The sequence below is a fragment of the Euleptes europaea genome, chromosome 8, assembly GCF_029931775.1.
Source record: "Euleptes europaea isolate rEulEur1 chromosome 8, rEulEur1.hap1, whole genome shotgun sequence".
In the NCBI taxonomy this organism is placed as follows: domain Eukaryota; kingdom Metazoa; phylum Chordata; class Lepidosauria; order Squamata; family Sphaerodactylidae; genus Euleptes; species Euleptes europaea.
In genome coordinates this window covers 69,421,298-69,435,805 of record NC_079319.1, presented here as the reverse complement: position 1 = coordinate 69,435,805, position 14,508 = coordinate 69,421,298, and the positions used below count along the sequence as shown (strand labels likewise).

Below are 14,508 nucleotides of genomic sequence, written 5' to 3'. Positions count from 1 at the left end.
CATCTTGTTTGTGGGCACCTGGTTGGCTACTGTGTGATGAGACTGCTGGACTTGATGGAGGTTGCTCTTTCTTATGCTCTTAACATTGTAGACAACTATAAATTGTGAGTCCCGGGCATGAAAATCCAGGTGCACGGCTGATTGGTCACAAGAAGGGCACCAAGAAAACGTGATATAAAGGTAGACCCAGAGAAATGGTTTTAAGTGACACTTGGAGTATATTGTCATATAAGACACTGATATCCTTCAGATACTTCACATATTGGTTTACCTAAAACATAATCTGCTGAAATAGGGAGTGACAGAGTGCTTCAGTAAAGGAATCTCTGTGCTGTTTGTACAAGGTCAATCTTAAATAGACTGAGTGTGGCTCTTCCTTCGTCTTTTGGGTTTTGCTTTATTTTAAGAGAAAAGCCCACTCTCCAAAACTTGTGAAGTCTGTGAGTAGCAGTTATCTCTTCTGGCCAGACAATGTGTTTCAGGCATACACTGTAACTGTACCCCAGAGTGATGTCCAGGTGCCCCAAAATGCAGTGTGTACCTGTGAAGATGCTGACGTGCTAGCAGTCGGAAGAGGGTTGTCCTTGGACAGATGTGCTTGGAGTATTCTAACGGCCAGTGGAATGGATTCGCCTTGGATTTGACTGGTGGCTGTGCTGGTTTGGGGGGATGGTGATGGGCATATGCTACGGGCCCCGGCAGTAGTGCTAGTCCTGGGGTTGCTTGGGCAGAGTTGTGGTTGATCTTTTTCTCAGTCTGCTGGCACCCTGCATCATATTGCCCCCAATTGGGTCCCATAGATTGTTTGTAGTATTTGAAACCCTATGAGGGAGGGGGGTCCTGCCCTTCAGATAGTCCCCTGCAGAAGCAGTTTTTTGCCTTCTGAAAGGGCCACTTGCTATTATTCTGCACTTCTGCATAAGACATATCCTGGGCTTCAGGATGACAGAATATTCTGTTTTTCAGACATTACATACTCAGTGTTCCTTGTGTTTGAAACAACATCCAGATCTAGTACCTGTATCATATTGTACAGTAGCATCTTTCTCCCCCCCCCCCCGCCATTTCTTGGTCACTATGCCTTTTTCCAACCTTGGAATGTTGTTGTTTTTTAAAAAAGATGAACACTTCCATACAAACGTTGTTGGCTTTTCCAAGGTAGGTCTCTGTTTTGATTCTTTTCCCTAAAAAAATGATTGAATATCTTCAAAAGAAATAATTGTTAGGTATACTCGATAAAATCTAGCCTTTTAAGTATAAAGATCTTGTGACAGATAACCTTTAATGATGTTTAAGTGTAACGGGATATTGCCACATCTCTGCTGGTTTTGCTAGTATTTGGTTTAGCAAGTTGTTTGCTATATTGGGCTATTACTGAGGATGCAAAATGTGAAGAGAGAACTCTCAAAACTTTTACAACCCTCTTCCTAAAGCAGAATTCTAAAGAATGGTGGTTCCGTAGGGGCTAGCCATCCATGCGGTGATGCCCCATGACCCACCTGAAGGTCCCAACACATGATTGAAGACCACTTTTTTAAAGGGGCACATTTACCATGTAACCTTACGGGATTCTGTCCCAGGATAATTGTGCAGATGAATTTGTGTGGAATACAAGGGTAGTGAGATATCTCCTTTGTGTCAGTGTCTAGATTGCTATGGTTTTTACTGTGTGGATGTTGTTGTAGAAAGTACTTGGCGGGGAGGGGGAGAATGCCATGACTTGAATTTCTCTACTATGTGTGGAAGGGCAACCAGTGTCTTATGCAGTTCTGCTCTGCAAACAACAGCTACTAGGGTGGGGCACCATTGAAACAGCTTGTGGTTTGTCTTCCTTGCCAGTATGTTGTGAATATGCTAATAGAATCTGCTATTTTTTAACTTCATTTTGGAAACTTGATTGTGCCAAAGGTACTATTTTAAGCGTCTCTTCTTTTCCAGCTCCTGTCACTTCTCTGCAGGTACATTTGCAGTATGCCTTCCTGTACCTTTACCTCTCTGAAAAGGGGTTAGGTGTTGCAAATACCCACCCTGTTACCTTTAGAATTCCATTAAGTCCTAACCAGTCCTGTTTAGTAGGCATGAATCATTTTTAAAGTTGGTGTATGAATTGAATGGCAAAAAATTAAACAATACTCTAACAATACAGCAACAATACTCTAAATATTTTCCCTCCATAAATGAAGAAGTACCTTGTAACTTTTTGTATCCACTAGTTCATAGTGGGGGCTATCAGAAATATGAAACCACTGGCTAGCAGAATGGCTTAAAATAAATCTTTATCATCCTCAGCTCAATTATCATCCTCAGCTCAATTCCATTTTTCTGTGTAATTGATGAAAATCTAATCTAAGTTTTAAAAAAATGTTTGATTTAGTTTCTTGTGGTTAGCATTGAACTCATATGTGGTAGCATCCAGGTTAAATATAGTGCAGCTTGGTTTGTTCTTTTATGTTTATACTTTTGTTGCTAGTCTTGCATAAAAGACAAGGTTCCAGTTTTCAGTTGATAACTCGAGTTGCTTTGTATTGGTTGTATTGCTTGAGAAAGGCTGCTGAAACGGCTGTGTGCAGGTTTACGTTCACAACTTCTACTGTGAGCAGTGCTCATTGTATGTTAGATCTGACCCAACCGTAAATCCTTTAATTTGGCTGCTGTGAAATGCCTAATTCAGTATATAGTAACCACACCTGTAACAGGACTGAGACAATCTTTGGCCCGAGTGATTACAGCTTGCTTATTTGTACAGGTTTTCCGACCTGAGATGGAACACTGTCTCTGCTTCAGGAGGTAGGAAGCAGTTCTTGGGGTTTAGGTAGAAATCACCACTGTCCTCTCTGGCTGCTTACACAGGATCATGGTGGCGCTTTGCCTGTTACTCAACTGTGCGAGAGGCTTGGGATCAAATTAAGCACACGGGCAGAGAAACAACTGATCAGACCTGCCCGCCAAGTTCTGCATGGCGCTTGTCATCGTGTTCCGTCTCCAGTATGTAATTCTCCACTTCTTACTGTTTCCGTGTACTGTTTGGGAAGTAGGTGGGGTTGCCACGTCCTTCTTCCCCGGTGGGAGGTTTTTGGGGCGGAGCCTGAGGAGGGCGAAGTTTGGGAGGGGAGGGACTTCAATGCCATAGAGTCCAATTGCCAAAGCGGCCATTTTTTCTCTCCAGGTGAACTCTATCGGCTGGAGATCAGTTGTAACAGTGGGAGATGTCCAGCTAGTACCTGGAGGCTGGCAACCCTAGATGTAGGGAAGGGTTGACCTTTCTGCCCTGGGTCATCCTGTTTACTAGGCTTGACTCTTTTAATGAACAGCTCTGCAGAACGCACGGCACTAATAAACACAGGCACAGCACCAAAGGGGTAGAGCCGGTGAGGGTCTGTGGTACTCCTGGGCGGGAGTGGGTGAATCCATGGACCTGATGATGGCATGCGCAGGCTTGCACTGATTGGTGTGTTCCATGCTGCATTGCTGCCTTTCCCCCTGCTCAGTAGATTACATTAAGGTGCAAAGGCCCCCGCAGATGTGAAGTAGGCTGTCCTTCATGATGTGACTCGCAGCACGCTTGCCACAAAAATGGACCACCTGTGCTACAGAAGGAATAATGAATTGATGATGTAAAGCAGAGGTTCCCAAACTTTTTGAGTCAAGGAGCACTTTTCAGGAGAGAAACTCGTCACGGAGCACTAATTTTCACCTAGCACATGTATGCTAAACCGAATGACGGTAGTATTTTTCTTTCCAATCTCTTCACGGAGCACTAGGAGATGCTTTGCGGAGCACTAAATGCTCTTTGGAGCACAGTTTGGGAACCTCTAATGTAAAAGTAGTAATGTCTTTTTTATCAGTGTTCTTTTCTTCCCAGTAAAATAATTACAGTGTACCAGGGTGGGTAAAAAAACAATCTTTTTAAATAAAAAATAATTTTTTAAAAAATTTAAGTCAAATTTTAAAAATTTAAATTGGACATTTTAAATAAAATGGTTTTTGAGGAAAAATATATTTAAGATACATTATAGTCCAAAGGTTATCCATCATGAAATAAGGATTAGTTTTTAATTAAGTAGCATGAGGCTGTATATTCATGCAATGCATAATTTTTTTGGTAAATGAATTCCATTAATCCGTTCAGTGTCATGCTCTTCCAGAAGTTTCTGTAAGATTATTTTAGGCATTTTTTTCTATCTAGAAGATATTATCACAGGTGCTTGGTTTTGCAGTTCTCAAAACTGAGAATTTTTGTCTGCAGAGATAACATGCCTCTTCTTCACAGCAAAAATGTTATAAAATAAACTTACAGAATTGAGTTCTTTTTGTGAACAGCCTGAGTTTTATCACATCATTCTCCTTGGAGGAGAAAACCTATAATGGCAAGCAGGCTGTAAAAGAGTGTAGAAAACCATGATTTAAATCTAATCTTACTGACTTGTGATTTAAATCATGATTTATATCAAATCCACCCTGCAATGTATTATCATGAACATCTTTCTGATTAAGTAGTTTGTAAAGATTTTTATGTACATGTACCATATACACAAAGCCTGACTGAGTAGTAGAACTACATCTGACAATTAAGGTATGCCTATGCTACCAATGTGTCTTAAACTCTTGGCTTCCCTAAGGTGCTTATGTGGCAGTTTCCTGTGCAGCTACCACGTCATGTGGAAAAAATCCACTTTGCAACAACCGTGCCCGTATCTTCCCAGCTGCGTGTACGTGTGATAGTCAACTAGGGCTCTTTAACTGAAGCTGACTGCACTTCTGTATACCCAGTGTCACTACAGGAAGATAATATCCATGTAGGAAACTAATAAATATGAATCGGCTCTAAGTAGAGTGTGTGTCGTATATCCAGGTTAAAACTCCTTGTGCTGAACTCAGCTCAGGAAGGATAAATAAAGTGTAGGGGCACACTATGACCCCTGCTTTAGTTTGCCCAGGTGGTTCCGTGCGCTCACACAATCCTCTGCCATCTCCATCAACCAGAGACAGCATGCTTTCACTCCCAATGGCCTAGGAACAAAGTAAATATAATGGACTAAGAGTGTTGAAATGCCTTGACAACAACAAAGAGTTGTATCCCAAGGGTCTCTGTGAAGGGGGAATTCCTGAGTTTTGGCAGCACCGCTGAGTAAGCAGTGCACATATTCTCACTTGTTGATTTAATCTTCTCTTAGGGCACTTTCAATCCACTTTCAATGCACTTTGAAGCTGGATTTTACTGTGTGGCTTGGCAAAATCCACTTGCAAACGATCATTAAAGTGCACCGAAAGTGGGTTGAAAGTGCATTATTTGGCATGTGTGAAAGTGCCCTTACAGTGCATTCCTAAGGAGAGTTACTCCAGTCTAAGCCCATTGAAATGAACGGGCTTAGCCTAGAGTAACGCTCTTTAGGAGTGCACTGTTAGAGTGGTACCTCAGCTGCCAGTTCCAGCAGCTGGTTTTGTATGGTATAGTGTACAGGATGGTGCTGTATCCATGATGCCTTTAAACCTTTTGAAAGTTTCTGCCCTGCGTCACAGCTTTTTGTAATTCTGAGGTAAGGGAGCCAACAATGAAATTCAGTCTTATGCCTATACTTTTAAGATCGAGTCAAATTAAATCGTGTTTTTATTGTTTAGCCAACATGGTAATTATAAAACCCATGGCTAGTAATTATTAAAATAGTTGTAATAGTAGTTTCAAGCGAGTAGTTTGGCATTATACAGATAACATCTTTATAGTAATTCAGCAGTATCACCTCTGCAGTATCGTTGGTACAGCTCATAGCGTTTTAACTGATATAACTTCATCCTCAGTTTCTGTGTAGCTGTTGCAAATCTCACCATTCAATTATGTGGCACATTTAACTTGATTTAATAGCAAGTATGTTAACTCGGGTAAATATCTGTCTCTCATAGCAAATAATGTGCACAGGATAGATTTTTACCTTTTGTTATTGCAACTACTGCAACAGAACACTTTTTTTTAAAAAAAAGCAGCTATATTTGGTCCACAGCAAAGTCCATAACCAAATGCCATGTAATACCTTTTGTTCAGGCCAACTAAAATGAGACGACACATGTGCAAGCTTTTGAGTTCTCTAGAACTCTTCATCGGGCTTGGATGTTAACAATGAAAAGGGGAGAGTAGGAGAAAATACCATGGCCTGTAGGGCTTTAATGGGCACCGGATATGGCCAGCTGGTGTGGGATTTTGGGCAGAAACAGCAAAAAATTGAAAGTATCCAGTGGAAAATTTACCAACCAACAGTTGAACAAAAATGTCTCTCTGATTCCAAATGGAATGCACAAGGCTTCCATTGTTGTTTCACCTTCCCAGCATGCCAGGGGTGCAATCTGATACCAGCTACCCATAACCTGTGCCATGCAAAGCATTATGCAGGCATCCTAAAGGTTGTGAGCAAATTGGGTTTGGGTTGGGTGAGATGGTGTGGGTGGGGGGAAGCCCAGAGAGACTCTTTGTCTGGGAACCCTTGGTTGCTGCTGACAGAACTGAACGTGGAGAAGCATCCATCAGTTTCTGGCTTGCTTGGCGGAGGTGGGGGGCCTTGCTAGGGTTTCCAGGTCCCTCTTCACCACCGGCGGGAGGTTTTTGGAGCGGAGCCTAAGGAGGGTGGGGTTTGGGGCGGGGAGGGACTTCAATGCCATAGAGTCCAATTGCTAAAGTGGCCTTTTTCTCCTGGTGATCTCTAGGCAGCATGGTGTAGTGGTTAAGAGTGGTGTACTCCAGGTTTAATTCCCCACTCCTCCACATGAGTGGTGGACACTTATCAGGAGAACTCCTGCACATGAAGCCAGCTGGGTGACCTTGGGTTAGTCACAGCTCTCTTAGAGATCTCTCAGCCCAACCTACCTCACAGGGTGTCTGTTGTGGGGAAGGGAAGGTGATTGTAAGCCGGTTTGATTCTTCCTTAAGTGGTAGAGAAAGTTATCATATAAAAACCAACTCTTCTTCTATCTGCTGGAGGTCAGTTGTAATAGCTTGTACCTAGAGGTTGGCAACCTCATCCATTGTATATTCCTGCAATGAAAATATGTAGTAGCCCTGTTAAAGTCAACAGTGAACAAAAGTACCATCTGTGTATAGCGTACACTTGATTTTTCTTTATACATGTGTTCAGTAATTCTCACGTTACGTTCAACATGTATACGAGTGAACATGTGATTTAAACTCCTCATTGGTCCCTGGTTTCATTTGTAAAGTGAGTGCTTGCTGGCTCTTTCTTATAAACAGATTATGCATGTATGTGCAGGATGAACATGTGTTCGCTGTAGCATGTTAACTGGGCTAATTTTACCAGCTGAACTCATGGCAGCAGGTAGACCTCACATTCTGCTTTTCGAATTGCAAAAACCAGCTCAGTGGAGGTGCCTTTAACTGAGGAATTTAGCATAGCAATCTTCTCAACCATGATTATATGTCCGATTCCACTTGATTAAGTCTTCAAACCAAACAGAGAAGAATATTATGGAAGAGTGTAACCCAATTTGTCTTCTGTTTGACAGCAAATTACCAACGTTCCTGTTTTGATTTGTCATTGCAATTTGTATCCAAATGAGCCCTTGATATGAGTTTTTTTTCTGGTAGAGAAAGGGGCCCTTTCCCTCCTGAATGGCACAGAGACATGTTGGCAGACTGAATTTCTTTAGGGATTTTTTTTTTAACTGTCAGGTTTTTTTTGCTTGTTATAAAATCAATTGACTGGGTGTCCTTCCGAAAAGCCTGCTGTGCATCAGTTACTGGAAGAAGATAAAATAACTCCCTTCTGCTAACAACTGTTCTGACACTCGGCTCAATCCCATGTATCAAACCTCCATCTTCAAAAAGAATTCCTGGAGAACTTACCCTAACTCATTTTGTCAAGATGAAAACCACTACAAATTCTGGGCTAGACTTCTTCTCCATTAGCTATAACAATCCCTAATTCAGCTACAGATCTGAGAACTTCAAATGTCAATGCACAGTTTTTAACATTTGCTTAATATTACGATGCCGCTGATCTACTCGCTAGCTGTACATGCCTTTCACAAAGGTCCTTCTTCTGCGTGTGATGTTCTTCTCCAAGGGTTGCCAGGTCCCTCTTACCCACCGGCGGGAGGTTTTTGAGGCAGAACCTGAGGAGGGCAGGGTATGGGGAGGGACTTCAATGCCAAAGTGGCCATTTTCTCCAGGTGAACTGATCTCTTTCAGCTGGAGATCAGTTGTAGAAGAAGAATTGTTTTTTTATATGCCAACTTTCTCTACCACATAGGAAGAATCAAACCAGCTTACAATCACCTTCCCCTCCCCTCCTCATAACAGACACCCTGTGAGGTAGGTGGAGCTGAGAGAGTGTGACTAGCCCACGAACACCTAGCTGGCTTCATGTGGAGAAGTGGGGAATCAAACCTGGTTCTCCAAATCAGAGTCCCCCTCTCCAAACCCCCTCTACACCACGCTGGCTCTCATCATGCTGTAATAGCAGGAGATCTCCAGCTAGTACCTGGAGGTTTGCAACCCTATCTTCTCCCCCTGTTCTAATCATGAATGGGAAGGGGGGATGTCTCATTAAAATTAAGCTTCCTTAACTGTAGTTTGCTGTGATAGAGCAAGCAAAGGCAATGCAAGGCATTTGCGCTTGAGTTTTGGAACAGGCAGAAGGCGAATGGCACAAGATCCCTGTTTTCCTGTTGTGCTATATGCAGATTAAGTCAAGCCAAGAGAGGTAGACAGATTAGCTTCCCTGTCTGTTCACAATGGGTAAACATTTCATATACATTACTTGCTGCTCAAAAGAAATGCCGAAGGAGAACAATTTGGACTGTCATCCTGAATGAAGATCTGACCTCAACATGTTTTTAAGAAGAGTTGAACTCTCCTTTTCTACAACAGCTTTGGGGTGCTACCTTTTTCTGCCTTAGTTGTGACCATATTGACATTCGTTTCCTAGCAACTAATGAAATTTGTCTTGGGTTGTTTTAAAATAAAGCGAAGGATAAAAAAATGCACATGTAGTATAAAAGGATTAAGACCAGAGAACAATTTGATAATTAAGCACGCTGTTAAAATGCAAAATAGACTAGGAGAAAGAAAAAGAAACCAGGCTCTCATTGGATAGATACAAACCGTTTGCATACCTTTACTGGGAACAAATCCCATGTTGCATAATTTAAACAGACTTTTAAAAGCAAATGCTGTCAAAATAATGGTGGGTAGTGCAACAAAGTGTGAACTGGAGTGGGTTGTAGGGACCATATCACTCCAGTATTGGCTCCCAATTTTTTTCTAGGCACAGTTCAAGGTGCAGGTAGTACCTTCAAAGGCCTATATGATTTGGGACCAACATATCTACTCCCTTATGAACTTACCGGACCACTATGGTCATTTCTGGAGGCCGTTTTGGGTGCCCTCACCTTCTGAGACTAGGTTGGTGGCAACCCAGGAGAGGGTCGTGGAACTCTCTCCCCAGGAAGATTCGTCTGTTGCCGTCTTCTGCCAGTGTGTGTGTGTAAAGTGCCATCAAGTCGCAGCCGACTTATGGCACCCCTTTTGGGGTTTTCATGGCAAGAGACTAACAGAGGTGGTTTTGCCAGTGCCTTCCTCTGCACAGCAACCCTGGTATTCCTTGGTGGTCTCCCACCCAAATACTAACCAGGGCTGACCCTGCTTAGCTTCTGAGATCTGACGAGATCAGGCTAGCCTGGGCCATCCAGGTCAGGGCCTTCTGCCAGTAGATGAAGTTTTTTTTGTTTCATTTGGCATTCCCTCAGTGATCCCTCCTACCTAACCAATGTTTTAGTTGCTGTTTTTGTGTTTTGTACCTTTCAGAGGATTGGACTGACTGACTCCTTTCTCCATTCTCAGATCGCTCCACCACAGAATTTTACTGACATTTAGTAAACAAAATGTTGGCACTTATGAGAAATCATGGAGGGACAAGTATGTGAAAATCCTAACTTCAGTCTACCTCCTCCAAGATTCTCAAAAGCTAGAGAAGGCTAATTCACACTTTTAGTCACTATGGCCAGTAGCCTCAGATAGACCTATCCTCCACGAATCCACTTTTAAAGCTGACTGTGCCTGTGGCCTACCCTGCCTTGGATTGACCCTGGCTAGCCTGATCTTGTCAGATCAGAGAAGCTAAGCAGGGTCAGCCCTGGCCAGTATTTGGATGGGAGACCTCCAAGGAACACCAGGGTTGTGACGTGTTGACAGGCAATGGCAAGCCACCTCTGAACGTTTCTTGCCTTGAAAACCCTATAGGGTCACCATATGTCAGCTGTGACTTGCCGACACACAAAAAATGCCTGTGGCCCACATCATCTGGCACTGAATTCCACATGTTAATTATTTGTTGAGTAAAGAAGTATTTACAGGAGCCCCATGGTGCAGAGTGGTAAGCTGTAGTCCTGCAGTCCAAGCTCTGCTCATGACCTGAGTTCCATCCCAATGGAAGTGGGTTTCAGGTAGCCAGCTAAAGGTTGACTCAGCCTTCCATCCTTCCAAGGTCGGTAAAATGAGTACCCAGCCTACTGGGGGTAAAGGGAAGATGACTGGGGAAGGCACTGGCAAACCACCCCGCAAACAAAGTCTGCCTAGTAAACGTCAGGATGTGATGTCACCCCATGGGTCAGAAATGACCTGGTGCTTGCACAGGGGACCTTTACTTACTTACTTTAAAGAAGTATTTCCTTTTGTCCATCCTAAATCTACTGCCCTTCGACATCATTGGATGCCCTCTAGTTCTACTATTTTGGGAAAGGGAGAAAGCCTCTATCATGCACCCCCTCAGTTGTTTCTTTTCTAAACTGAAAAGTCCCAGACTCTTCAGCCTTGCTGCAGCCTAGATCTATTCAAGGGTGTTATAATATTGGCTGTTTTATTTTCAGTCTCTTTCGTAATAATCCCCAGTTTGTCTTTTTCACTGCTGCTGCTCACTAGGTTGACATTTTCATTGGGCTATCCATTATGACCCCCAAGTTTACCCATATTCTCTCTAATCGGGATGAGTCCATAGCTTTTGATGAAAACCAGTCTTCATTCAGTTAATAGTTGTTTACATCTCTTGAACTTATCCAGAGCATTTGTCTCTGAACATTCTGGTTGACCCTTTTTATTGTTCTTGGGTTTAGATTTAGTATGGGAACAGGCAAGGATTTCTGTTGTATTGGGGTTGTTTGGTTTCTTGGCCGACTTGTGTTGCCTGGATTTGTAAATCAACCAGACAGTGACTAATGTTTAAGGTTCAGAAGATTCTGAGGAGCGGGGCCATTGTCTGAAAAAAGCAAACGTGTAATTCTGTTCTGCTACTCCCGTTTCCTAGCACTGTCAACCTAAATTACCCTCAACCCCTTTTTTGCCCTTTCTCTTTTTGCTTTGGCTTTGCAGTGTCCTTTGGGATGTTTGCATTAGGTAAGTAGGTCGAAGTAGATTACTGTACTTCATTGTTCAACCACTGCCCTAATAAGTAGATTAGATTCCCATAATGAAGGATTGTTCTGGCGGGCGTCTTGCTGTAGTCTGCCTGATAGGCGACTAATCAAACATACAGTCTCCTAAAGCAACTCATCAAACATACAGTCTCCTGAAGCCATTTAGCTCTTTCATATGGTGGGGACATTCAAAGCAGCAATGGAGAACATTTTGAAATAGCGGTAGAGGCGAATATTCCCTGTGTCAGTCCCAGGTGGTGCTGGGAAATGAAACGTTGCTGCCCATCAGCCTTTAATTAGGAGAATGGAAATAGCCTTCTCGTTGAATGGCGAAACAATTGGTAATGGATGTGGCTTAAAGGCGGGGATGGCCAACTGAGTCTACCAAATCTTTTTTTGTGGCTGTGGCATGACCTAAATGAATACTTGCAGCTTATGTGAAAATGCTTCAAGCTGCACAATTCCTTGTATGTTTTAGTTCCACGCACTCTGGATGGCGAGCTGTGCGAGAGACCTCTCTGATCTTTCATGCGCGTTTCCATATGTGTTCTCCGAAACTGCTCTGCCAGCCGACTTGGCTTTGTAATTTCTTGGGAGGAGTTGCTGTTGAGTTTGCCCGGAGATTTTATTCTCAAAATTAAGCAAGTATTTATACGTACCTTCATTGTTCTCGTGGTGTGCGAGGCTGCACAGAGCTCTTCTTTGGACGTGCCGAGTTTCATGCCAGTTAAAAGCTTTTGTTGCTTATGTCTGGAAATATTTTGTATCACTGTAAATAAATAAATATTTATTTGATATGGTCCAAGACCAATAAAAATAGAATAATTATAATAATTCAGACTTCAGTATATCAAATAACTTTTGAGAAGAAACATTTAAAACTATAAATTCACAGAATTGTACATTGCCTTTATAAAAATTATAGCTAAAAAGCCTGTATATGGCTTACCCAAGTTTTCCTAGTCTTATAGGCTATGTATCCAAATTTGGCGACTTTAAAAGTGATCTCTTGATTCTTATCTGCTAGCATAACTGAGAGAAGAGACCTCCTATTTTTATTGGGATGGTGGGAAATTAAGGGGGCAATCAGAGTTTCCCTAATATGACTATAGATCTTACAATCAAAAAAGATATGCTACAGGGTCTCGATATTTCCATCTCCACATAAGCATGCACATTCTGTAGATGGTAATCCTCTATATCTACCCTCAAGAATTGCTGAGGGCATCATATCATACCTTTATAAGGTGAAAATCCTTCTGTGATCAGGGTTATCTAAATGCTTGACATAAGCCATCAAAGCTACCTTATCACTGTAGTTTTATGCAATAAGAATTACTCCCTTTGATAGTTCTGTAACGTAGTTGAGGATTGTAAAGAGAGATGCTTTCAACAACTTCTATACGTTTATTACAGAAAAGGACCTTCAAAACACTGTAAATGCTACATTCAGTTTCTAAATTCATTAAGAGCACTGAATGCTTCCCCCTCCCCAAAATAAATAATATCTCTCTGGACCATCACCCATTCTACATTAATGGCCAGATTGTCTCCTAAACATCTTGTGCTTAGTGATCTTCAACTCTTATCACCAATACACCTCTCTAGCTCTGACTGACTGGTACAATAACTCACTCGTACTTGACCAATCACTTAACTTCTGTGAACAAACCTACTTGTACCATGAGTGGCGGGTGCTTATCAGCTGCCCTGTTCAGTTTCAATCATCTACAAGAGTAAAAACACAGAAAGGTTTTTTTCTAGATTTCCTACAAGTTGTTTTGTGCCACTTCTATATTAAAGCACCTTGAACTGCAATGTTGGTTTTTCCAAAGAGTGGTTTATACGATCATTTTATCCAAACTCTCTCATCTGGATCTGGTCTTAGGGAAAAGCTGGTATTTGGGGAGTCTGTGTTGATTGACTAGCTATAATGGGGTGCCTACCCTGCTCAGTTTTAGGTGCTTGGGCAAAGCATTATTTTTTACCCAGGCTTTTATTTTAGTGGTTTGGTCTTTTAAAATTGTTTGCACTGATGTGAGGACTCCCTTATTAGGATCATTTTAGTCAGCTAAATATTTTGCGTGGTTTTTATACTCAAGTTGTTTTTATCTGTGTTTGTTAAGTTAAATTACTTTTATTCTGCTTTCTTATAGTTTTATGATGTTTAATTTTTTGACCGGGAGGTACCTGGAGAGGCAGCACATACATTCTAAATTAGGAATAATGCTTCAGGGGGGAAAGGCTCAGTTGTTACCCACTGATTTGAATGGAATAACTTAAGTTGTGTGAGTAGGATCACAGTGCAAGGCAGAAAGGAAGAGTAGGTAAAATGATGGTTTTCCTCCCAAATTTTGTAAACAAGGAGAATGAAGGTAAGAGAGGGAAGAAAATGGTCAGGGCTTTCAATGTGCTTTACCATCTGCAAGGACCTTTAAGAGCCTTTTGAAAAATGGGCGCCTCTCTCAGCTATGCTTAGAGTTGCCAAACTCCAGGTAGTGACTGGAGATCTCCCGCTATTGCAGCTGATCTCCAAGTGACAGAGATCAGTTTCCCTGGAGAAAATGGCCACTTCAGATGTTGGACCCTATGCCATTATACCCCTATGCCATTATACCCTCCCTTCCCCAAACCCTGCCCTCTTCAAGCTCCACCCCAAAATCCCCAGGTATTTCCCAACCTGGAGCTGGCAACCCTAGCTATGCTCCCATACTCATCAATCTGTGCTCCATCACAGTAGAGAAGAACAAGTGTCCTTCAAAACCAGTTCATTTGTAAACAGGCCTTTACAAAGGCATGAGAAATCTACAAAGTGCCTTCAGCCAAAGGAAACTCCTTCCAGAGGGTGACCCTGAACCTCCCACGGATTAGGGAAAGGGAACATGAAGCTGCTCTTTTAGAATACATTCTGGGAGACCTTGCAAGAAAATGTGGCTACAGTTGCTAACTTCTTAGGCCCAGTAAATAGGAAATAATGAGAGAAGTCCAGTTTAGTTTCTTTGATTTTTTAGCGTTTTATGTATACAAGCCAACTATAACAATGCCAGTTCTGCTTTTGGTGGAGGAGTATCTCTTTTTGTTTAAGTTGTGCACAGT

The 14,508-nt window shown here is 42.2% G+C and overlaps 1 protein-coding gene across 1 annotated transcript in view; it reads left to right on the top strand.

Moving 5' to 3' along the window:
- Positions 1-14,508, top strand: part of PARD6G (par-6 family cell polarity regulator gamma) — a 96,244-nt gene that overhangs the window by 14,213 nt on the left and 67,523 nt on the right. The gene's annotated exons all lie outside the window — the stretch shown is intronic.